The 23,728-nt window shown below is 49.8% G+C and overlaps 1 pseudogene; it reads left to right on the top strand.

The window, feature by feature from the left end:
- Positions 1-3,939: 3,939 nt before the first annotated feature.
- The window catches only part of LOC123461479, a 60,098-nt pseudogene continuing 40,309 nt past the window's right edge, over positions 3,940-23,728 (top strand).

Below are 23,728 nucleotides of genomic sequence, written 5' to 3'. Positions count from 1 at the left end.
ATTTAATCCATTTTACCCAATATATCAAAAATATTATTCCGTGGGTAATCAATGTAAATTACCGAGATATGTTCATAGTCTTCTTATTGTACTATGCCTGTGAAATATGGTGTGCACTATATACTTAGAGCCCATGTCAATTCAGAAGCTAAATTTCTACCGGAAATGCTCCATCTGCATTTAGATTTGATAAAATTTACCGTTGAGAGAGAGGATTTACATACCCAAGTAGTTCCAAAATATCCGAACTGATTTGAGCCTCAGTTTTTAAATTTAAGTTACTTAAAATTCAATAAAATGTAAAGAACTTCAGGCCCCATCTCACCGGCCGCCTCACAGGAGCTCATGACCGAGATCAGAGAGGGAGAGTGGCTGTCACTGCAGAATGCTGGAACATTCTCTGAGCTGTCATGGGCAGCCCTCACCCTGACTGCACGGAGCTTTCTCCATGTCCTTATGCATTTGTCTCCTGGCTTCCTATGGCCAGGACACTCTGACAGGGTGGGGCCCGCTGTCCAGAGATGCCACCTGCTCAAAGAAGGCTCTAGGGAGTAATGATGGCATGACTGAATCCTGCCACACTTGTCTTCTTGGACATGCTTTAGGGCCTCACAGGGGAGGTGGGCAAGGCTCAGATTGGCACAACTGCCACAGGTCTTCCAGTGGAAAGGGCAGAGTGACAGAACCAAGGTGGAATCTGGGACAGAGCTGAGCTGTGTCTCCCCAGATCATGGGGCTTCAGAGGTAAGAGAGAGGCCACTGGCCTTGGGAGTGGGTCCTGCCAGTGAGATGAGACACACTGGCAGCAGTATGGAGTTCGGGTGGCTAAGGGGAAAGCTTGCTTTCTAGAGGCTGTGATGAGGCCCTGGGCTAGAGTGTCTGCAGAGCTCGGTCCCCGGGGTCTGCAGAAACAGTGGACTAACTGGGATGGGCTGAAGGGAAAGAGGCATTTCTGGATCTCAGTGTGCCCGCCCCCAGCGCCGGCCTCAGGATGGTGGTGACCTCACTCTCAGCCCTTGGCCCACCTTTGATGCCACATTCCTGCAGCCTCTAGTGTGTAGACTGCCTTTCTCTAACAGCTGCTCTGCTCAAGGGGGACTCATGGCATCACAGAGCAACTGAGGGAAATTTGGTGACTGGCCAGACTGGGAAATAGGGGTGAAGGGGGGTGGTTTCAGGAAAGTCCATGGGCATGGGGTGAAGAGTTCCCAAGGGAGGCAAGTAAACACCTTGGGACCTGAGGGAAAGCACTCTGCAAACTGTGGGGTGTTCTTGTGTTCTGTGGCTAGAATACCCTGGGTGGGGCAGGGAACTCGGACTTGGCATGGTGGGAGGGTCCTGGGCCAGCATGCCCTGGGGTACGGTGGAGCTCTGATTCTGACTCATTGGAACACTTCATCATGGCTGCAGAGGCTGGATGGGAGATGGTCTGGGAAACCCCTCTTGTCCTTATGGGAAGGACAGGACAGGCGTTGCATCCTGGGGGAGCAGCTGGTGAGCGGGAGGAGACCAATTGAGAAGAGGAAGCCAAGGAGGGAACCCAAGATGGGGAGGAAGATGGGTGTTACAGCTATGTTCCTGAGCGTCCCCTGAGGTTGGTGCCCCTGAGGCACCATGCCAGTGTGAAGGAGCCAGTGGGAGGCCATACCCAGAGGCTGGTGCCTGGTGCCCTGGGCTCTGTCCCGTGCAGCTTCAGCATGGGGCCAGATGGAGACTCGAACCCGGGGTGAGATCTGGCCCCCCAGCTTGCATGCATTAGCTGAATCCAGTGTCCGACACACAGAGCAAGCAGGAGATCATGAGTGTAGGGTTGCAGGTGCAACTGAGCACCCATGAGGCACCTGCAACCCTACACTCATGATCTGCTTGCTCTGTGTGTGTGTGTGTGGGGGGGGGGGGTTCAGGGCCTTTCTTCCCTCTCAGAGTCTCTCCCCAGGGTCCTGCCTTCTTGGCTGACCAATAGCTTCTCTTGTCACTCAACCTGGAAATCCTCACCTAATGCTTCCTTAGCAACCAGCCTGTGGCCACTGCCCCCATCAGCTGCTTCTTGGATCAGAAGACCCCCCAGCCCCCACACACAGGGCTTTCCTCAAGGGGCTGCATGCCCTGTCTACTCTCTGGTCCCATCCGTAACACTACGTGGTCTCAGAGCAGAGCCAGGCGGGGGCTACAGGGACCAGCACAGAGGATCTAGGATGGCGGTAGAGGATGTCACCAACCACAGTGGTTTGGATTCGGGCCCAGTCCCAATATGTGACCTGATCAGGCCTGGGAGAGACCAGGGCGGCCCTGCCATCTGCAGACCTTTTGGCCCTCAGCCCTCTTCAGTTTAGGTAAATCCAAGTCAGCTAGACATATGTCTGGGTGGGAGACCCTCAGGAGCTGATAATGCAAAGTGGAGGCATGGTGGGGTTGGGAAGGCTGCATAAGCCCAGGACCATCTAGAGGTGAGCCTGGAGACAGTGTACCTAGGGAGCTGGTACAAAGCAGGGGATACCAGCAGAGAAGGTACCGGAGGTCTGAGCCCCATCAGGTACCTGATACTCTGGGTCAAGAGGACACAGAGATGTGTCCCAAGATCACCATCTCAGGCCCACATCCATACAGGACACCTCTCTAGAGAGCTCATCTTCCATTGCTAGGCCCCAAGGAATGCCCTGGGCATCCTGGGCTCACCTGAAGCTTTGGGGGGAGGGTCCTCTGCCCTCTTCTGCTCAGGGCATCCCAGGTCTGGCTCTCAGGCTCTGTCCTAGGCACTATGTGGTATTTAGCTTCTCCTGACCAGGAAATTAAGGAATTTCCAGCCTGAGCCTTCCCAGTGGGTGCCGAGCTGGGGGCCAGGAGTGTGGGAGCTCCCTCTTTCTAGCAGGATCTAGCATCCCCGTGGTGATGACCTGTATGGGAGGGGTCTATGACCCAGGCTCACTCAGCAGTGGACTGTCACACGGGTCCTGGTCCTTTGCCACCTAGGGGCAGAGTCCCCTCTCTGGGCATGGCATCTGGGTAACCCTCTGCTGACTTATGAGGTATGGTGGAAGCCAAGAATGAGGGAGGAGAGGGAGGCGTGGGGGGGGGGTGTTGCCTATTGGGAAGCCTCTTGTGCTGACTGTGTTTGCTTGTTGTTTGGCTCTTTTGGGTTGTTCTCTGTCATGTTGTCAGGGGACTCCAGACAGGTGGATCTGAGTGACTGTTTTCAGAAGGTGGTAAATAGTGTCCCCTCCCTCCTAGGGCCATTGTGAGTTAGTTAACTCATGAGGGAGCCCACCAAAAGAACTTAAACTGATGTCCCATATGCACTCAGTGCCCGGCAAACGCTTACTAGGACTGTTAGTAAAAAGTGTTGGAAGGAACAAGTCTTGGCACTGCCATGGTGTTTTTAAATATTTATTTTTATTTATTTGAGAGAGAGAGAGAGGAAGAAAGATGCAGAGACAGGAAGAGAATGGGCATGCCAGGGCATCCAGCCACTGCAAAGGAACGCATGCACCACCTTATGCATCTGGCTTATGTGGGTCCTGGGGAATTGAACCTGGGTCCTTTGGCTTTGCAGGTAAACGCCTTAACTGCTAAGCCATCTCTTGAGCCCACTACGGTGTTTTTAGAAGGGAAGCTTTACAAGCCTGGGACCAGGTGGCGTGTGGGGGATAATCAAGGAAGAGTTTCCTAAGGACTCACATTGAGCAGATATTCCAGGCCGACAGCAGAGACAGAAGTCCAGGCTGGGAGGCAGCATGTGCCAAGGGCCTAACGCGGGCAGCATGTATCTAGAGAGAGACTAGATCTGACATCTGTGCCCATGGACTGTTTTTCTCAGGACTAAGTGGAGACTGAAGCCTTGTCGTATCTGAGGGGGCTGCTGTGCACTGGCAGAGATCAGAGGCAGGCCAGCAGCTAAGTCACATGGGTCTGTCCCCATCAGCTAGGGGACAGAGGCAGAACATGAGGATACGAAAGGCGTCATGCTTCAAGGACCTGCCTGGCATGACAGTCCTCACCCATCCTGACCAACCTGTCTCCAACTCAGCCCTGCTGGCCTTCCTGTGGGATAGCCACCTGCCATGGCTCTCAGTTGAGGCCCCCAGGATCGAGGGCAAGGTAAGTAAGGTGAGGCTCTTCAGGGTCAAGCTCTCAGTGGGATGGAGAGTGAAAGGCTACATGAAGCCTGGGCTCCCACCACTTCTGGGAAATGGTCAAGTTCTCTGGGTAAGTCTGACCCTTCTGTGGCTCTGGGGCCTGGAGCATCAGCGGAGTGGACACTCAGTGGCCCCTGTCTGTCCTTCAAGCCCTGACCCAATTTTGTGGCCAGCACGGCTCCTCCTGGCACTGCCCTATAGCTTGGCCCTTGCCTGGAATTGCTGGGAGGGGCCGCAGGAGAAAGATGGAATTACACCCTAGCCCGAAGCTGCACCGACCCTCCGGGGCCACACCCAGACTCAGCACACTTTAATTAAAGACCAAGACCTACTGAGAGGAGTTGGCTCAGCTATCCGCCTCTGCTGAGGGGAGCCTTACCCACCACTGCACTCCTGCCCACACCCCTCAGTGTTGTATGCTGCTGCTGGGGCCGTCTCATAGGCAGCCACTCACTGCAAAGGGCGGGCACCCTTCCTTCATGGCTGGTGTGTCTGGGTGCCACACTGTGGGTGCTCAGCCTTCTGCAACTGAGTCACAGGCCTAGGGCTCAGTGAGGCAGAGGCCAGTGAGGGTGGAGCCTCCCTGGGTCCTCTGCCCCAAAGCAAGAGTCTTCATCCACGGACTCATGTGGAAGTGGAATGAGCATATTTTGGACTGTCCACTGTTTTCCCGCACAACTGAGGCCAAGTCACTGACTTCCTGAACAGCATCGCCCAACGGAAAGGGACAGATTCCACGGATTCCCATCCTATATGAAGCGTGGTTGGCATGGTCTGTTGGGCACCATGACTTTGTACTCCTTAAGCCATGAGTCTCTCCTCAGCCGAGGCCCTTCCACACCAGCCTGGGGACAGGGCAACCTGGAAGGTCATGGCTGGCACAGAAATAACCCTGAAGGGTCAGAAAATGAGAGCGAGGAGAGCCAGTGCTGAAATAGCCTACCTTTTGTCAATTGTTTTTTTCTCCATATGTTTATATTGTTTTTATTTTATTTTGGGCAGTTCTTTTTCATCACAGGTTATATCTCATTAAGAACATTTGTAGAATTACTATTTAATTACTTATTTATTTATGAGAGAGAGAGGGAGAGAAAAGGGTGTGCCAGGGCCTCCAGCCATTGCAAATGAATTCCAAACACATGAGCCACCATGTGCATCTGGCTTACCTGGGTTCTGGGGAATTGAACTTAAGTCCTTAGGCTTTGCAGGCAAGTGCCTTAACTGCCAAGTTATCTCTCCAGCTTTAGAATTACTATTTTTTTTTTTTTTAATGAGAGACAGCAAAAGAGAGAGAGAATTAGCATGCAGGGTCTCTAGCCACTGAAATCAAACTCTAGATGTGTGTGCCACCTTGTGTGCATGTGTGATCTTGTGAGCATGTGTCACCTTGTGCGTCTGGCTTCTGTGGGTTCTGGGGAGTCGAACCTGGGTTCTTAAGCTTCACAGGCAAGCGCCTTAACTGCTAAGCTATCTCTCCAGCCCCTAGAATTACTATTTTTAATTGTGGTAAAATATACATGGCATAGTGCTTGTCATGTTTGCCATCGCTGAGTGTGCAGTTGAGTGGTGTTAAACAGAGCAGCTGCTTCCAGAACCCTCTTCATCTTCCCATTAAACACTCTGCTGTTCCCTCCTCTCAGCCCCTGGAAGGTTCCCCATTCTACTTCGTGTTTCTATGAACCTGACTGCTCATATGTGGAGCCACAGCATTTGTCTCTGTGACTAGCTTATCTTTCACAGCAGCGAGTCCTCTAGCTTCATCTATGTTGTGGCGCACGTAGAATTCTTTCCTGTTTAAGGCCCCATAGAACTCCATTGTATGTGTGGACCACTCTGGGCTTACTTACCTTTCCATTGTCTGTGCACACACATAGGGATTTGTGGTGGTTTGAATCAGATGTCCCTCGTAAACTCATGTGTTCTGAATGTTTGTTCCCAACGGATAGCAAATTGGGAGGTGAGGCCTTGCTGGAGGAGGCATGTCACTGGGGTTAGGCTTCTCAGGGTTGTAGCCAGCTCCCCCTTGCCAGGTCAGGGCTGACTCTCTTGCTACTGTTTTTACCTGCCATGGCAGAGGTGACGAGAGGGAGCCAGGTAGTTAGGTAGCTCCTTTAAGCAGTTAGGGTGACCCCTAAAAGTGAAAAATAAAAGGCAAGAATGTCTTTGGGTCAGGATCTGACTTCTTGTGGGTTTCTTCCTTCCCTTCTCTTCCCTTCCCTTCCCTTCCCTTCCCTTCCCTTCCCTTCCCTTCCCTTCCCTTCCCTTCCCTTCCCTTCCCTTCCCTTCCCTTCCCTTCCCTTCCCTTCCCTTCCCTTCCCTTCCCCTTCCTTCCTTTCTTCCTTCCTTCCTTCCTTCCTTCCTTCCTTCCTTCCTTCCTTCCTTCCTTCCTTCCTTCCTTCCTTCCTTTCTTTCCTTCCTTCTTTTTGTTTTTCGAGGTAGGGTCTTACTCTAGTCCAGGCTGACCTGGAATTCACTATGGAGTCTCAGGGTGGCCTTGAACTCATGATGATCCTCCTACCTCTGAATGCTGTGACTAAAGCCATGTGCCACCATGCCCACTTGGCTAAGGATCTGACTTTTTACCTCTTGCCTAGATCAGCTTTGCCACAAACAACTTGGGCCCCTCCTTGGAGGGAGATCTCTCCTAGGATTTAAATTTAGCCCTAACATTGTGGTTAGTCAAAGTTCAGCCACCAGAATTTGGCATCATGGCCAGCCTTTTTCTGAGACAACCCCTGGCCCAGACCAGTCAGCTGCCCTCAGGGTGAGCTGAGCTGGAAGATCGGGCCCACCACCATAAGGTTTTAAATGCGTTTGTGATGGGAGAACAAGACATCTGAGCTGTCTGACCACTTGGGAACTTGCAGCTACTGGCGAGCTGAGGGCAGAGTCCCCCAGCCCTTACACTCCACATGGGCTCTTTACCCCCTCTAGCTCCCCATGTGGCAGGAGCTCTTCAAACTTTCTTTTCTTTTTCTCCACAGTTTCCCTGGCTCTCTACTTGGGATCTCTAGCCACGTGGGTGCCTTTCCTTGGCTCTGTACTTCCCTCAGTAAATATAATTTAATTATTCTCCATCTCAGACTTATTTTATTCAATTCTTTGATTAAAATTAGGCATGAACCTAGGGTTTAGGGTTCAAGGGCTATCCAGTGATGTCTACCCTCTGCTCATGCCATGCTTTTCCATGCCAGCTTTCCTCCCACTCCCATAGCTGCTTTAGGCCAGGCGCTTTGTCCTCGCAATGAGAAGGTAACTAACTGCACGTTAACATGGTCCTATCTTTTCACTGGTTCATAGGCACACTTAGGGGTTCTAATTGTTAACTTTTGTGAAAAATACTGGTTTTGCAGTGTGTGTAAAAATCTGTCCCAGTCCTCGCCTTCAGTTCATTCTAAGTGATAGAAGTGGACTTTTCATGGTAATTCTATTTTACTTTTTTTTGGTCTCACAGCGGTTCTAACCATGTAAAATGGTATAGCACTGTAAAGCTGACAGCAACAGTGCCCTAGAGTTCCCAGGGCACCACATTCTCACCAACTTTCATCATTTGCAGCTTACCTCTCGGCTCAGTGTGGTTTGGTTGTTGTGATGGTGGTGTGGTTCGAACCTAGGGCCCCGTGCATGTCAGACTAGCCCTGTACCGCTGACCTATATCCCCAACCGTCCTTTCGCATTTTTATTTCGAGACAGGGTTTCATTATGTAGCCAAGGCAGGCTGGAACTTTCCATCCTTCTGCCTCAGCCCCACGGTGCCGGGATGGCAGGCCTATGGCACCCACCATGTGGTGGTTTGATTCAGGTGTCCCCCGTAAACTTAGGTGTTCTAAATTCTAGGTCCTCAGCTGATGGCAATTTGGGAATCAAAGCCTCCCGGAGGCAGTGTATTGTTGGGGATGGGCTGATGGGTGTTATAGCCAACGTCCCCCTTGCCAGTGTTTGGCACACTCTCCCACTGCTGTTGTCTACCTGATATTGACCAGGAGGTGATGTCCACCCTCTGCTCATGCCATCATTTCCCCCTGCCATCATGGAGCTTCCCCTCGAGTGTGTAACTCAAAATAAACCCTATTTTCCCCACAAGCTTCTCTTGGTCAGGTGCTTTCTGCCAGCAATGTGAACCCGACCGCCACACACCAGCTCAGGCTTTCATTTGCTTGTCCTCTGGCCTGTCCCTGCCGTCCTTCACACATCTTTGGGGAACTGTGCGCAAGTCCTCAGTCAAATGAGGCCTGGCTTGTCTTTGTTGTGGAGTTGAGGGAGTTCTTTGTTCATTCTGCATTGTAAGTTCTCTTCAAACATACAAGTTGTAATTTCTCCCATTCGTCAGATGTCTCTGCTGTGTACTTAAGTTTTCAATTCTAGCTAAGTCTGATTGATGTGTTTTTATTCTCACGGTCCGTATTTTTGTCACCATAGCCAAGAACTTGCCACTGCCGGACCCAACGGCATGATGCTCCCCGCCCCCCGCTTTCTTCTGAGAGTCCTAGTTTGAATCGGAAGTGACCCCAAGGCACATGTCACAGTCCTGCCTGTCAACTGATGGGCTTTGGGGGACTCTGATCTCACCCCTGGCTCAATCTGTACAAAGATTCATATGTCAATGCCATCATTGGTAGGTGGTGGGAACTTTCTGGGGTGAGGCCTGGTTGGAGGAAAAGAGCCACTGGGTGCTGTGACCTGGATGGGTCTATCAAGGCCAGACGTGCCCTTCTTGTACTTCTCCCTGCTATCTGGCACCTGAAAAGTGTGTGATAATCTGGGCTGGGCAGAGGAGTCATTTACAAAAGTCAGAGCTGAACAGCGCCTGCTCTGGTTCAGCCCCTTCCTGTTCTCTCTACTTCTGTCTACCACAGGGTGACATTCTGTTGCACCCTGTACTTCCTACCTGCCATGATTCTCTCCCTCTCTGCAGATCCCAGTGACTATGGACTGAGACCTCTGACACCACGAGCCAAAACAAACCCTCCCTGTGTCAAGTCATTTGCTGTTTTTTTTTAATTTTTTTTTTTTTTTTTTGTGTGTGTGTGTCACAAGGACCGAAAGTGATCAACATGAAGAGCTCTGTACTTTATGTAGCTCTTGAACTGACACCTGGACATATTTCCAGGTAGATTTTGTGCGTGGAGAGAAGAACCCACATCCATTCTTCTGCATGCGGGTGTTCAGTTTGCCTGGAAACATGTTAAAAAGATTACTCTTGGGATGGGGAGATAGTTCAGTGGTTAAGGCCCTTGCTTGCAAAGCTTAATGACCAGGGTTTAGTTCCCCAGTAGCCACATAAAATTAAATGCACAAAGTGCTACATGCATCTGGAGACTGTTTACAGTGGCTAGAGGCCCTGGCACACCTGCATTCTCAATCTCTCTTTCCTTGCACATAAATAAATAAAATAGGGCTGGAGAGATTGCTTAGTGGTTAAGGCATTTGCCCGCAAAGCCAAAGGACCTAGGTTTGATACCCCAGGACCCATGTAAGCTGAATGCACAAGGTGGAGCATGTGTTTGGAGTTTGTTTGCAGTGGCTGGATGCCCTGGCATGTCCATTCTCATTCTCTCCCTCTCTGCCTCTTTAAAATAAATAAATTAAAATAAAATAAAAAAATATCTAAAAAAGATTCTTGCTGGACTGGGGAGATTGCCCAGTGGTTGGGTCTGCTTCCTGTACAAGCCCTGAGACTGCCTGAATTCAAATGTCCAGAACTCAGGTAGCCGCTGGGCGTATCCACACTAGCTGATAGCCCTCATCCTGTGAGGGCACAGACTAGACAATCATGGGCTCCACCAACAGCAAGCTCCCGAATCAGTGAGTGACTTCTTTGCAAAGAAAAACATGTGGGTGAGTGACAGAGGGGGACATTGGTGTTTTTCTCTGGCTGTTGCAGGTGAGAAAAATGGGAGCAAGGTGCCACAAACCAGGGCACAGGGCACCATAGGCATATACCATATATATTACCACATGTACTATGCACATACAAAGAGCAAAAAATAAATACATTAATTAATTAAACGATTACTATTTCCCACGTATGTGGTCTTGGCATTTTGTTGAAAGTGCTTAGCTGTGCTCAAGGGCTTATTCCCATGGTGACCATGATGCAGGCTTGTTATAGGCCTCAGAGGGCACCTGCTGTATGGAGTGACTGCTGCCCGTGGCGCCCCGCTTGTATAGCATCGCCCCTCACTCTCCTTCCTGGCCTCCCACATCCTCCTTGGCTTCCTGGGTTGTTGCCTGGAAGGCTACCTGAGCTGACAACCTACTTAGGATCTACTTTTTGGGGAATCTGGAATTAAGTGAGTGCTGTTTTTGCAGTCAAATCCTCTACCACTGAGCTATCCCCCTCCCCAAAGTGCTGTTTTTAATTCTTTCTACAATATTAATCACTACTATTTTAAAAGAATCTGGTATTTGCAAGTCCTCAAATTGGTTGCTTTACATCTGGGTTGACAGAGAAGAGAGGTGCTGGCTGAAGTCACGGCTTTTCCCAAGACCACAGAAGTAGTTGGACCTGGCCTGGGCCTCTCCCTGCCCCAGACCAGCTTGAAGGCTCTCGAGGAGGCTGCACAGAGCTGCTAGACCAGCCTCGGAGTCCAGCAGGAGCTGGGCAACATGCCAGAATTCATGCATGTCTGCTCTTCTCTGGGTCACCTCCTCCACCCCAGGGACCCTGCAAGGTGGGCCCACTCAGGACATACCAAACCAACTATCTGCAGATCAGTGGACCCAGGAGCCCAAGGACACAGCCTTTCTATCTTGACCATCCACAGTGGAAGCTGTTGCCCTTGCCAACCCTAAACATAAGACCCTGTTGCCTTCTATGCTGTCCCCCCACCCCAGCCCCTTTCCTACAACCTTTCACTGGCCCTGGGGCTCAGCTGTGGCTGGGGTTTGGAAAGCTCAAAGTAGCTCAGCATGGACGCAGAACACTGGATGGTCTGACTGCAGCATCACTACCTCCTTGGCATAGCTGAAGGCCCGGATGAGCCTGGTACCCAGGCCCACTTGGAAGTCACATGGTGCTGAGAGAGAACTCTAACAGCCCCATGGGTGACTTGTCCTATAGACACAGATAATAGAAGAAGGTCCAAGCTGTGCCTCAGGACATGGGACTTCAGGCCAGCTGTCTCCTAGTGGTCCGCTGTTTGCAAGATTTCACAGGGGCCCAGCAAACTCAGTAGCCACAGAGGCTCACCGTTTCTCTGTGTCCACATAGCCACAAGGTTCACCCTTTCCCTGGGGGTCAAAGGGCTCCAGTTGGTCACTGGCGCACACAGAGGTAAGATCAATGTGGTGTGTCCTCCAAGTATCCTCAGTCCTCCAGCAGGATATAGTGATGGGCCCCTGCCTGCAGCCCCACAGCTCTCCATCTGATGCTCCTGAGGGTCTGGCTGAGGGATAGAGGTGAGAAGCCATCACTCAGGGCTCCTCAGAGCAGGAACTCCACAGGGGTCAGGCCAAGCCTCACCTGCACACGTATCATGGAAGCTTGGCAGGGCTGAGGTGATGGCTTGGGGAACTTCTGCTTCCAGGTACAAGGAGGTGAACAAACTCCTGCGTTATGGCCCCAGGATTGTCAGCAGCAAGGGAGGCATCCAGGGAGACCAGGACAGGTGCAGAGGAGAGCAGTGTTTGCAAGGGGTTCTGCAGAGTGCCGGCTCGGGCGTGGCTGCTCGTAGGGATGGCACTGGCAAAGACACCAATCCAGGACAGTGGCAAGCAGAGGCTGGGGCCAGTCAGAGCCAGGGAATCTTCATTTGTGGAGTAGGGAACAGCTGTCTGGACTGGGCCTCTGAACGCCTTCCCTCTCTCCCTTGGAAAGGTCTCACTTTGCCTCGTGTTTTGCGTGTTATCGTATCCCTCCTACCACAGGGTCTATAGTGACCATCTCGGGGGGTGGTGGTCAGAGATGGACCTGGCACAATTCAGATTCCTCCGCAACCCACAGTATAGACAGAGGAACTTCACTGGGGTGCGGTGTGTGGCTGTGGGGTCCAGAGTAGCCAGGAGAGTCCTGTGGCTGCTGGGCCTGGAGGGCAGCTCTCTCCTGTGGATGCAGACCCAGTGAGTAAGGGGCCTGCCTCCCATGTGACTGTGGTCTGGGCCAGTGTGGCTGCACTGGGGCAGCCTAGGGCCTGGGGCTGCCAGAGGCTGCAGGGCTGGGCTCGGGGCCATTCTCCTCATGAGGCCAGCAGCTCCTAGGCCAGTGTAGATTCACAGGAGCGGGTCAGACCTCACCTTGAGTGGCAGGATAGAGAAAGACTATTAAAAAAAAAAAAGAATCATCCATGTGGCATTAGACCTTTCTTAAAGCTTTTGGCATATTTCCTTCAAGTCTTTCTTTTTGATTTTTTGAAGTAGTGTCTTGCTCTAGTCCAGGCTGACCTAGAAGTCACAATGTAGTCTCAGGGTGGCCTCGAAGTCAAGGTGCTCCTCCTACCTCTGCCTCCTAAGTGCTGGGATTAAAGGTGTGCGCCACCACACCTGGCTCAAGTCTTTATTTATTTTTATTTTATTATTTTATTATTTTTTTTATTAACAACTTCCATGATTGTAAACAATGTCCCATGGTAATTCCCTCCCTCCTCCCGACTTCCCACTTTGAAACTCCACTCTCCATCATATCCCCTCCCCCTTTCAATCAGTCTCTCTTTTATTTTGATGTCATCATCTTTTCCTCCTATTACGATGGTCTTATGTAGGTAGTGTCAGGCACTGTGAGGTTGTGGATATCCAAGTCATTTTGTGTCTGGGGGGAGCACGTTGTATGGAGTCCTACCCTTCCTTTGGCCCTTACATTCTTTCCGCCTCCTCTTCTGCAATGGACCCTATGGCTCAAGTCTTTAAAAACCACATTGCCATCACGAAGTCTGCCATTTTGATTTTATATTCTGGACATTTTCCCCAGTGGCTGAAACGCCTTCCTAGATTCCACTTGGCATCCTATAGGTACGTGCCGGCTGTCACGAAGGGCCCCACTACTGGGTATTCCTGCTTGCTTTCCAGGGGAATGGTCCTCGTGGAGACCACTAGTGGGCTGCCTGCTTCAAATCCCACGGCCTCTCCCAACTCTGTCTTCCAGCCTTGCGGAACCATCTTGGCCCAGGCAGGTACTCTGGTCTTGTGGGTTTGGGGCACTGGATTGCTCCCTGCATTGAGACTCTGTCTCGTGGGCGCTTTCCCATTCTCTTCTCCTGCACATTGGCCCCAGGTTCACCGCCTCTGAAACATCTGGAGAGCTTGTAGGAAAGTCTGAGCCCTGCAGCAAGGGGGACTTGGAAGCACGAGGTTGGAATTCTCCTCGGGGCATCTGGGTATCTATTTAAATGAATGGATGGGTGGGTAGATGGATGGATGAAAAGAAGAATGGAAGGATGGGTGTGGATGGGTATGTGCATGGTAGCAAACATGGAGAGGGTCTCCCAAGGACTTGGGGCAGCCATGGGTAATGTGTTTGCCACATGTTGCAATGCTCTTCCTCATTGCTAATGATGTCTAATGCTAGCAAGGAAGAGGCTATGATTCTGGCCTGACATCTATTCACTCACCCACACAGTTTCCAAGAGGGGTTCAAAGTCAATGCTGGTCACCTCCAAGTTCACAGCCTCCAGGAGCTCAAGCACATGATGGCGGTTAAAGACAGCTGTGTGGCCCAAGCCAGTGAGGCACAGGGGTGGCTGGGGACATATCCAGAACTTTCTGCCCTTAGCCACCTAGACTCCTTCTTTGCCTGGAGGCCCAAGCAGATGTCTTTCCTAGAGGCCAGCATACTGCTCATCATGGTCCAAGCCAGCCGGGTTTCCCCTTTGGAAAAGTACATGTTCTCACAGAGCCACACCTGTTGCTTAATTATGTTAGGTTCATGCTACGGGGTTGGGAGTAGGACTGGGAGTCACTGTGATGGAGACTGTGTGGGCTACAAAGGCAAGATGATTCAGTACTGGCCCTTTCCAGAAAACCTGACCCGCCCCCACCTCCACCTGAGGATCTGTGGCCTGATGACCGGGACTCTGACATCGTGTGGATCTTGGCAGTATTGTATAATTCAAGAGTCTTTCAGGACCATGCAAGTCTCCCTGCAGGGAAGGCAGGGACCAAGCCATAGCCTTTCTGTGTTTTCACACCCACTGTGACACGATCGTCCTGAGTATTTGTTGAGGGCAGGACACATTCAACTGTTGCAGGGGTGAGGGACAGCTTCTGGAATATCTGTGTTTTTTTTTTTTTTTTCCCCAGGGCATTATGACAGAATCTCAACTCAAACACTACCAAAAATGGAAAGATATTGGCTTACGTCACTAGAAATCCAGAAATACAGCAGCTTCAGGCATGATGGGATCCAGCTGCTCAAAGACAGACGCTTCATCTCTTGGGTTTGGCTTTCTTTGTGCCAACTTCATTCTCAAGCAACTTTAGCCAAGACTGTGATTGCTGAATGCAGGCACTTCGCTCTCAGCTGGAAAGAGAGTGTCATGTTCCTAATAGCCACTGTACAAGTCCTGAGTTGGGTTCCCATAGGGCCAGGTCTGAAGCCTTCCTCTGAACACTGTGGCCAGTGTAGTCTGACTGAGTTGGGCTGGCTGATCCATCTGCTCACAGGGCTGAGAAGGTGTGGGTGTGTTTCCTAAAGGAAGCCTTTCAACAGGACAAGACAGGTCTTGGCTGGCGCAGAGAGTAGGTGTCCAACTGCAAGGCCCTGGCAACTGCTGGCCTTGGCCTTGGTCCTGGCTCCCTGGTCCTTGCCATCTGTCCTGGTCCACCTTCCTCTCTAGCCACTTCAACTTTGAGCTTCCCAGGGCAGATTTGGTGGCTGCCATCAGGCTCTGAAAAAGAGAAGGGCCAAGGGCCATGGAGGACATAGGGTTGGCATGACTGGGCAAGTGTGTGTGGGGGGGTAGTGTCACCTGGAAAGAGGGGACACATGCAGACCCAAACATGTCCAGATCACATGGTGGTGAGCTAAGTTAGGCAACTCCATGGATGGCAACTAAGGGAAATCAGATGGAGACAGAGTCATAGAGACCCTGAGGGAGTACAAGACCACCTGTAGAGGATGGCTCTTTAGACCTCATGGATCTAGGGTCACAGAGGGCCTCAGATCTCCAGTCTCCTTCAGACCCCACATGTGTGTTTAGGAAGATAACACAGAAGGTCCGGGGGAAGGCTTCCTGGGAAAGTGCCTCCTGGGACATTAAGAGGAACTCAGGATAGGGCCCAAGTAGAGACCTGGGTCTTATCTCCCAAGATCTAAGAAGCCCTACTGGACCTGAGGCAGTTTTGGGTGAGTGGGCCAGAACTAAAAAGCAGAAATGTCTTTGGGCCTGCCCTTGCACACTACTTTGCTAGAGATCAGAGAAGGTCTCTTGCCTAAAGGAGTTCCCTAGATCTATTTTTCCATAAACAACCTGAATATCCCTCTGGGAAGGAGTTCCCTTTTCCTAAAATTAAGGTTTAAATCTGATCCTGGAATTCTGGTTGGTTAAACTTGGCCCTAAAATTGACATCATGGCTGGTCTTTTCTTGAGCCACCAGCTGAGTCCCCCATTCAGCTCTCAGACTCACCTGAACCTGAGGGTCAAGCCCACCACAAGATTATAGATGCTCACCAGGTGGGCAAGTCTTCTTTTCAGCTTTTCACTTCATCTGAACTGCCAGGCCCTTCTCCATACACCTCAACTCTGGTCCATCTGGACTTTCCTTCTCCATAACCTAAGATCTGGGCTACCTGGACTTTCTTTCTCCACACATCTCAGCTGTGGTCTACCAGGACATTCCTTCTCCACAACCCTCTACTCTGTTCCACCTGGACTTTCCTTCTCCATGCATCTCAGCACTGGTCCACCTGCACTTTCCTTCTCCACCACCTCAGCTATGGGCCACCTGGACTTTCCTTCTCAATGCACCTCAGCTCTGGGCCACCTGGACTTTCTTTCTCCACATATCTCAGCTCTGTCCACCTGGACTTTCCTTCTCCACGCATCTGAGGTCTGGGCCACCTGGACTTTCTTTCTCCACACCCCTTAGCTCTGGTCCATCTGGACTTTCCTTCTCCATACATCTCAGCTCTGTTCCACCTGGATTTTCCTTCTCCACGTATCTGAGGTCTAGGCTACCTGGACTTTCCTTCTCCACACACCTCCGCTCTGGGCTACCTGGACTTTCCTTTTCCACACACCTTAGTTCTGGGCCACCTGTTATTTCTACCTGCCACCTTGTCCTGCTGCTGGATCTGTTTGTAACTTGTCTTAGGTCATGGTTCTTTATTGACTGCCCTTTGTAGGGGCTCCATAAACTCTGTATCTTGGAAATCCCTCTCTCAAGTTCTGGGTTTAACATCAAAGTAAGTGTCACCATACTATACTTTGGGGCTGGGTGGTTGAGGGTCTAGGGCCAGAGTTCATATCTAGAGTGAGTAAGCTCTCATCCCTATTTGCATATCACCTGCCTGATACTCAGTGCCTGGAGGCCTGGCTGCTTCCCATGCTGTGGGTCCTAGTATTGAATTCCTGCTCTTGTCCTGGTGGGCACCTGTTCACCAGGGGTAGGTCTTACCACTGCATTTCTAGCACAGGCTTCAGGGGTGGGTGATCATTTCCACCTGCTCATTAAGTAACCCTCTGACTCCAGGCCTTCTTGCATCCTTTCTCCTCATATACAATCTGGTTCCTCCTTTCCTCCTTGGAACATTTTAGAAACAAGGGCAAGAGAGACACTAGGTCAGATCTCCAGCCACCTCCACTCTCTAGAGGAAGTCACCGTGTCCTTTTGTCAGAAAGCCAGCATTTTTGTGTTTTGTATTTCCCCTTTAAGAAAAAGAAGCTGTATGTCAGCAGAAAGCCGGCAGTAGCAGCATAAAGCCAGGTAGCCAAGCACCCAATTGTATGCAAATATATGCACCTGTTGGGAAGGGGGAGGTGCAGCCAGTGGAAACAGGAAGCAGCTCATCAAAAATTCTGGATTTCAGCATCCTCTTGACAGATTCTCCTCCTTAGGTTCTGAAGACGGTGCTGGGATGTGGTGGGCATTGCTTGACATATGGGGGCCCAGGGTTCCATACTACCCCACAAAGGAGGGAATGGGGGGGACAGGAGGAGAAAGTACGTTCATGGAGTGCTGACTTATTCTAGCAGGACCAGGCCAGGTGGGCCCTGTGCCTCTCAGGGCCTGCCTCCTGCTACTACTTCAGGTGGCTACCAAGTCCTGGACACCTCTGAACTATGCTGGTGTGATCTAGGCATGTGGTAGGATGTCAACTACCTCATTTACCATCTTGTATCAATTGCACAATGAGGTGGTAATGTTTTACATATATTAAATAAAACAAGATGAAAAGTAATTCTAGGTGGTTTTTTTTTTTTTTTTTTCGAGGTAGGGTCTCACTCTAGCCCAGGCTGACCTGGAATTCACTATGTAGTCTCAGGGTGGCCTTGAACTCACGGTGATCCTCCTACCTCTGCCTCCTGAGTGCTGGGATTAAAGGCGTGTGCCACCACGCCCGGCTCGATATTTTTTTTTTTTTTTTTTTTTTAATGTGGTAGGATTGGGGAGATGGCTCAGTGGTTAAAAGTACTTGCTGATAAGGGCTGCCAACCTGGGTTCAATTCCCCAGCCACAAAACATGGTGCAAGCACCTGTATTCATTTTGTTTGCAAGAGACCCTGGCATGCTCATATGCATGTGCACAGTGCGCAAGCAAATAAATAAACAAAAATGGAAAAACGTGGCTATAATTCCAGCATTCAACAACCTGAGGCAGGAGCATGGGGATCTTGAGGTCAGCCTGGATTACAGTAGTGAGACTTTGTCTCAGAAAAAAAAAGTAAACAAATAAAAACCAATAGCAACTGGAACATTAAAATTACAAGTGGCTCTTAAATTATTCTCCTCCGACAGTATATGTTGGTAACTAAATAATACATGCATGATGAGAGCACCAAGGAGACCATGCCCTTCTGCTGCTTTAACAAAAGAAGCACAGATGGGGCTATTCATCAGGGAAAGAAATGTATTTCTCACATTTCATATATATATATAAAATATTTTATATTTATTTATTTATTTAGGAGTGAGAGAGAGAATGGGCATGCCAGGGCTTCTAGCCACGGAACTCCAGACGCATGTGCCACCATGTGCATCTGGTTTATGTGGGTTCTGGGGAGTTGAACCTGGGTCCTTAGGCTTCACAGGCAAGTGCTGTAACTGTTAAGCCATCTCTTCAGCCATATTCCTCACATTTCTGAGGCTGGGATGCAAGATGGAGGGCCTGCATCTGTAGGGCCTTCATTCTGCTCCAAACATGGCAGAAGCACCAAGTGACCAGATAGTGCATGGGAGCTGAGTAAGAGGTCTAAAGACCAAGACCCGGTGCCCCCTTTGAGATCAGCCTGCACCTGGCTCTAAGTTACTCCATATTGTGTGAAAATGGCTTTTTTAGAATGTTCCTTGCCCAAAATGACTTCATTTTGAGGGTAGATGATGGCTCTGCTACTGGGTGGACATGACCGGCACCATCTGTCTGGCACCACCAACGCGGCACAAACTGATAAATGATGTATTCCTGGTGTAGAAATGGTGCACTCTCTAAATTTACTGGGGTGAATGATGACTCTAGGTGCACATGGGTATATTAAAATCATAGCAGGTTAACTAGGCCCAGGAACTTATCTGACATACCAGACAGAGGAGGGAGTATAACTCCCTCGCCTGAACCCCATCAAGAAGTAGACACCGGGCTGGAGAGATGGCTTAGTGGTTAAGCACTTGCCTGTGTAGCCTAAGGACCCCGGTTCGAGACTCAATTCCCCAGGACCCAAGTTAGCCTGATGCACAAGGGGGTGCACGTGTCTGGAGTTCGTTTGCAATGGCTGGAGGCCCTGGCGTGCCCATTCTCTCTCCCTCTCTCTCTCTCTCTGCCTTTTTCTCTCTCTGTCTGTTGCTCTCAAATAAATAAATGAAAAAATTGAAAAAAAGAAGTGGACACCTAGTACTGCAATGACAATAACCCCCATTGACCTCCCAGGGTGTACATTAAGGCTTGCTCAGTTGCCATCTGCCTGGTCACCCATCTGCACCTGCTGTCCCGTCATCCACTTATCTGGACCCAGTGTGCCTGTCCCCAGGTTCTTACAGCTCAGTGGACAATAGCAACAGGAGAGTGTGCCAAACACTAGCATGGGAAAACTGGCTATAATACACATAAACCCACACCCAACAATACATTACTCACAGCTTGACTATGACCAGCAGCTTCCTCCAGCCTCTCCTGCAGCAGGTTATCTGATCAATAAAGAGACTGCATTTCTATCTATTTCTTAGCTCTGGCCTCTGGGGCCTCTTTGAAACCCTTCCCTGTCTAACCTTTACGTAGTCATATATAGAGATACGTTTGTGTGATGTGTATTGTGTGATTTGAGAGTTAACATTAATAATTAAGACCGGGATAAAAAAAAAACAAACAAACCTGTATTTGCCTCAGCCAGGGCTATCAAGGAAAGCAGGAGTATCTGGCAAATTGCTGTCACTGAAACCATCGTACCTTGTGAATTTAGTGTTATTCAATACATTCTGACATCATGGAAAGACAGGAGTGTGCTCATCTATGTTTATGACATAGCATATGGAGTGGTTTGATTCAGGTGTCCCCCATAAACTTAGCTGTTCTGAATGTTAGGTTCCCAGCTGATGGAGATTTGGGAATTAATGCCTCCAGCAGGCAATGTATTGTTGGGTGTGGGTTTATGTGTATTATAGCCAGTTTTCCCATGCTAGTGTTTGGCACACTCTCCTGTTGCTATTGTCCACTTTATTTTGACCAAGGGGTGATGTCCACCCTCTGCAAATGCCATCATTTCCCCCTGCCATCATGGAGCTTCCCCCTTGAGCCTATAAGCCAAAATAAACCTCTTTTTTTTTCCCCACAAGCTGCTCTTAGTTGGGTGATTTCTGCCAGCAATGCGAACCTGACTGCAACAATAACATTGGTGCCAAGGAGTGGGATTGTTGCTAGAATCCTGACTACATGGCTTTGGCCTTTGGAGCTGATTTTCAAGAGGCATGTGGAAGGATTTGAAACCTTGGCTTAAGAGTCACCTTGAAGTACAGCTTGGTGGACTATTCTGGTCAGAGTTGAAAGACCTGAATGCAGTAAGAACTATGGACTGTGAGGTTTGGTTTATGAGGGTGAGAAAGAGCTTTGCCTGGACCAGGCTAGAATCAGTTTGTGTGAGAGGCTTGCTGTTATGGCCATGTCCTGAGAAGTGCTGCAGCGTTGCTTTGCATAGAAACGGACTGGTGTGTGCACAGGGATATGGCACAGAAAGAAATCTTTAGGCCAAAACTGCTGTCTGTTCAGCTGCAATTGTATGAGAGATTACAACCATTGAGATTGGGACAGCTAACCTGCATTGGGACAACATAAAAGAATGCAGCTTTTGAAGGGGCCAGAATGCTCAAGGATTGTACTGTTCTTCAAAGTCTGCTTTATTCCCCCCCACCCTGGATTAACAAATTGACACCCCACCTGGTATTATGGAGTATAAGAAATGCAGGAAAGAGAGGGTCATTGAATTTGAAACATGGTATTTTGTTTTTGGAAATGGCCATGGGCAGTGTGTAGCAGGTTTGCTGGATTGCCTGCATGGAGACCCAGTGGAGCCATGAGAATCGATCATGGGTTGCAGTGGAGACCCAGTGGAGATGCTAGGACCATGAGATGACTGTTAAGGAAAGCTGTCAGCCCTGGATGAAGTTTTCCAGGACTGCGAGTAGCCTAGCTGGAGGGGAGAAATTGTTGCTTGTTAGAATTATCAGACTTGGAGATTTGTCACTGGCTAGAGTTGTTGGACTTAAAGCTACAGAGTTTGATGTTTTCCCTGGTTGTTTTAAATCTTGTATTGGTTGAATATTTCTTTGCTATGCCTAAAGCCATCTTTTACAGTGTAAATGTTTAATCTGTGCCATTATGGGTTTTGGGAGGATTTTTTTGGTATTATGGTTCAGTTAAAAGACCTTGGATTATGGGGCTATTTGAACATTATTAGGATTGATAGAAAATGTGGGGACTTTGAAAGTTGGACTGAATGCATTGTATTTTCTATTATGTATGGTTATCAGCTTATGGGGGCCAGGGGCAGAATGTAGTACTTAGATTCAGATGTCCCCATAAACTTAGCTGCTCTGAATGCTAGGTTCCCAGCTGATGGAGATTTGGGAATTAATGCCTCCTGGAGGCAGTGTACTGTTGGGGGCGGGCTTATAGGTGTTATAGCCAGTTTCCCCTTGCCAGTATTTGGCACTCTCTCTTGTTCCTATTGTCCACCTGATGTTGGCCAGGGGGTGATGTCCACCCTCTATGCATGCCATCATTTTCCCCTTCCATCAAGTCTACAAGCCCAAATAAACCCTTTTGTGAACCTGAATGCAACAGTGTGCTGATGACACTAATTCACCCTGAGGAACCAGCCTGAATCCCTTCCTCAGAATTCCCATGACCTAAGTGTCTTCCATTAGCCTCCACCCTTTAACACTATTATCCTGGCAGCTAAATCTCAATGTGGGGGCAGGAGGGATGGCTTAGCAGTTAAGGCATTTGCCTGCAAAGCCAAAGGCCCCAGGTTCCTTTCCCTAGGATCCATGTAAGCCAGATATACAAGGTGGCACATGCATCTGGAGTTCATTTGCAATGGCTGGAGGCCCTGGTGCACTAATTCTCTCTCTCTCTCTCAAATAAGTTAAAAAAAAATTAAATCTCAATGTGAATCCAGGTTGGCAAAAACCTAAACCAGAGAAGGCAGAATGGGTAAAGCATGGTGGCACATGCTTTTAATCCCAGCATTCAGGAGGCAGAGGTAGGAGGATCACCATGAGTTCAAGGCCACCCTGAGACAACATAGTGAATTCCAGGTCAGCCTGGGCTAGAGTGAGACCCCGCTTTGAAATAAATAAACAAACAACGAAGAAGACAGGATGAATTGACCTCCCAAGTAAATTCAGAAAGTGGCTCAGTCTGACGACATAATGCCCTTTAAGGGTGTGAGAGGATGGAATGAGATTCTTGTTGTGGTCGTGGAATAACAGATTAAACCATCTGTTACTCTGTGACCATGCTGGTAGGTTGAAAGATAAGTACTCCCCAATGTAAGTGGCTCGTGGAGGCAACCTTTTCCCATTGAAAACTCCCTGATGCACTAACAAGTGTAACTACCCCCAGGGGAGGGAGGTAAGGCCCACCCCTCCTCCTGCCCAGGGTCTGGGTGTACAGAGGCTGCTTGTTGGTGGGAGTAGACAGTATGTGTCTGGCAAGGAGAAATGCAAAGCTTTAACGAAGAAGTCATAGAGGGCCAGCCCAGACTTGTACAGGGAGCATATCAGTGACTCCTTACCTGCCACCTCTGCTCTGTGAGAGATGGGGAGATGTTGGTGGGGACCCAGGCCCATGATGTTGGCTGGGAGAGTAACTGCTCCCGAGAGATGGGCTCTGCAAGGACAGTGAAGCAGGAGCTTTTGGCCACCTGGGGCCTTGTGTGGTGCCTTTGATCCTGGGTTCTGGCTCACGCTGTCTCCTGTCCACACGTGTCTCAGTATGCTCCACCTGGATAGGTGTTTGCTTTGCAGAGGGAAAGGGGCCGTTACCCGGGGCGGGGTGGGGGGGTGTTGTAATGATGAACAGGTAGAAGCAGCGAGAGCAGGTCCTTCTTCGTCTTTTGATTTCGGCTGGACGCTGGTCCTTGCGTACCACGGGGTGGAAAGGGGCCCAGCAAAGCCAGTGGCTTCCAGACAGCTGGAGCAGCAGGGCTAGATTCAAGGTGGGGCGGGGCCATGCAAGCTGCCCTGGGGGGGTGTGTGCGTGTGCCAGGGAGACGTAGGCTCCCATTTCCTTCTGAGACACCAGATGAAGGGGCACAAATCTAGCTTCTAAATACAGGCCGCAAGTAGTTCAGTAACAGTAATGGTGACTCCTAGCGTTTTCTTGCTTGCTCCTTGGTTAGCCAGTTTCTAGTCTCACCTGTTATATGTTGCCTCTGGTATTTGCAATGGAAGGATTTTTTTCTAAAAATAAAATCCTGTACTTTGTTTTAATGCTTCAAAAACTTTTTTGTTGTTGTTGTTGTTGTTTATTTGAGAGAATGAGAAAGAAAGAAGCAGAGAGCGAGAGAGGAAGTGAATGGGTGCTCCAGGGCCTCCAGCCACTGCAAACAAACTCCAGATGCATGCACCACCCTTCTGACTTACGTGGATCCTGGGGAATTGAACTGAGGTCCTTTGGCTTTACAGGCAAATGCCTTAACCGCTTAGCCATCTCTCCAGCCCTGCAATGGAAGGTTTTTGACAGATAATTCATTGTCACAGGCTGTTTGCCCTGGGCGACCTTTAATCAGTTTTGCAAGTGGACTGACTCTGCTTGGGAGGGACCAGGCAGTTAATTCTCTAGGAACAGGCTTTTATGATGTCTAGCTCCCACCCTTCCGTTGGCTTCCTGACGACTGGTTTTACCATGTTTATGGGCTGTTGGAGTTCTGGGTTTCCTAGAACTGTGGTAAAGCAAGGTATGGGAATGGGACAAGTTAAAAATGCCACTAAGTTGGCTGCTCTTCCAGACT

The sequence above is a fragment of the Jaculus jaculus genome, chromosome 6, assembly GCF_020740685.1.
Source record: "Jaculus jaculus isolate mJacJac1 chromosome 6, mJacJac1.mat.Y.cur, whole genome shotgun sequence".
Classification (NCBI taxonomy): Eukaryota; Metazoa; Chordata; class Mammalia; order Rodentia; family Dipodidae; genus Jaculus; species Jaculus jaculus.
This window is presented reverse-complemented; position numbering and strand designations above follow the sequence as displayed.